Here is a 2,500-nt window from a genome sequence, read left to right on the forward strand (position 1 = left end):
GGATAATTTATTTCACCCGCTGATTACAGCCTACGATAGCGGCTTAATCATTCTCTGCATGCCCCTGCTCGAGAAAAAGAAATTGTACAAGGAGACAGAGAGGGAGAGAGAGAGGGAGAGAGAGAGAGAGAGAGAGAGAGAGAGAGATCAAAAAGACAAACCTATTTCTGGGGAAAAGCTGTTCATGAAAGGTGTGTGTATGTGTGTCTGTGTGTGTTTGCGTGTGTGTATGTGTGTGTCTGTCTGTCTGAGTGTGTGCGTTTGTGTGAGGCCGTTTCTGTTGCCTTGGGTGTCAACAGAATTAGGTACCATTCTCTAAATGCCAAGCGGTCTTCCACTCCATCTAGCCCACAAAGGCAACGTGAGTCACCCATGCTTGGTGCGGAGAGCTCAGGAGGCCTCGAAGCAGCAGCAGCCTCTCTAAAAACAAGACCCCCCCCCCCCACCCCCTAACTCTTCAGCCACGTGTGAACCGCTCCTGCTTCCCAAGCAGGAGGTGTAAAGAGAGCATCTGGTTCCCCCCTCCTCTCTGCTATTCCACTCCAGTCCTCCTGCTCCTGCTCCTGCCTCCTGCTCCTGCTCCTGCTCCTGCTCCTGCACCTCGTCCTCGACTGGAACTCTGCAGCGTGTAATTGATTCGCTAATGGATTGAATTCGGCATTAAAGCGACTCGCTCCGCACGCGCCTCATCACTCTCGGAGGGCGTCTGCCTGTGTGCAAGCCCCGGCCCGCCCCGAGACGTTTCCGTGGGGATCATTACACAATTACCACAAATCATGATCACCTCCAACACACATACAGACACACTAACACACACACACACACACACACACACACAAACACTTCACCTTCCCCCTCTCAACCACTTCAGTCTGTACCAAAGGTCTGGGCAGCTCCCATGCATGCATGACACTGTCAGTGGCAACACTGTCAGTAGAATGACTTGGCCAGATAGCGACGGCCTGTGGAACAGCTCCTGCACAGATCCGCCACGGTGAGTCCACACCACATAGGGGCCACACTGTTCTAGGGTCAGCTCCCACCGGGGTAATTTTGTTATTGGGGCTTGTAGAGTTCTGTGCTATGCTCTCTTTCTGAATTAACAGACATACACACACCCCCCCCCCCACACACACACACACACACAGACTTTATCACCATGTGAGCTCCTCTCTCATAAGACCCTAATCTCCGCCAGATCAGCCTCTTCCTCAAAGACGGATCAGCCGTTACAGAGAGGGGGAATAATGACAAAAAATGAGTGGAGGAGGAGGAGGAAGAAGGAAAAAAAGAGTGTCCGAAGTCTGGGAGAGAGAGAAAATCCTCCAGGATCCCTCTTAGGAAGCGTGGGGTGAGGGTGAGGGATCCCCTGTGGTTTTTCTGCTGTTTTTCTCTGCTAGGATGAGACTATTGACCCCTGCTGCTGCCGTTATCACGCCATGGTGGCGGGGTACCGGGGCCGTTATGGAGCGGAGAGGAGTGGAGGGAAGGGGTGAACATGAGGTGGAGATGACACACACACACACACACACACACACACACACAGATACACACACCCTTTGAGATGGGGGCGATCAATGGCCGTGTTCTCTTGCTCGCTGCGCGCACCAGCCTCAAAGCCCTCCATCAACTCTACAGCCGTACTGAATAGTTCTGCTACACTAACAATATTCACCAGAGACACAGAGGAAGAGAGATCACAAGAGAGGCAGAGAGAGAGAGACTTAAAGAGAGAGAGGTAAAAAAGGGAAGTGTATGTGTGTAAATAAAAGATAGCCTAGATTTCTTTTTGTCGAACAGTCTGAACATAAGGGCTTGAAAGGCAAAGCCAGACACAATATTGCCCATGAGGGTTGGCAAGCCACCTGTCCCAGCTTTGGGCTCAGTGACAGTAGGGAACCCAGCAAGAACTCTGACACAGATCATCCCATGATCATCCCTATTGGTCCTGATGACTTGCTCTGTGTGCCCGTATGTGTATGTATGTGTGTGTGTGTGTGTTTGAGAGAGGGTGTTTATTGGGCGCCCCAGCTTATGTGCTTGTGTTGCCCCCCTCCCCATACCCCACCCCCCGCCCCCCAGGACCCGGTGAGTATCATGTTGACCTTCTGTTGGGTGCTGACTGGATCAGATTGCTGCTGCTCCCCCCTGCCTGTGTTCCCCAGATCCATAGCAATCAAATTAGCCCTGTGACACGCCTGCCCAAACAGCCGCCATGCATCAGGCTCTTAACAGGCCCGTCAGATGTGTGTGTGTGTGTGCATGCGTGTGTATGCGTGCATTAGGGGGGGTGGATACACAAGCACAGCTGAGTTCAAGACAAAGAGTGCATATTCAAACGCCACTTAGCAAAAGCTCGGCAGCAGAGCGCATTTCATCCAATGGGGTTCTGCTGGGATATTACACAGGGAGTGATGGTCTCTCTCTCTCTCTCATTCTCTCTCTCTCCCTCTCTCTGTGTTTGTTTGTCAGAGGGAGGCATGCATGCTTTGCTTTTGGC

General features: G+C 52.1%; 1 protein-coding gene across 3 annotated transcripts in view; it reads right to left on the minus strand.

The window, feature by feature from the left end:
• pcdh17 (protocadherin 17) overlaps positions 1-2,500 on the minus strand; it is a 61,484-nt gene that overhangs the window by 38,561 nt on the left and 20,423 nt on the right. The gene's annotated exons all lie outside the window — the stretch shown is intronic.

Source organism: Clupea harengus, chromosome 21, assembly GCF_900700415.2.
Source record: "Clupea harengus chromosome 21, Ch_v2.0.2, whole genome shotgun sequence".
NCBI classification, from domain to species: Eukaryota; Metazoa; Chordata; class Actinopteri; order Clupeiformes; family Clupeidae; genus Clupea; species Clupea harengus.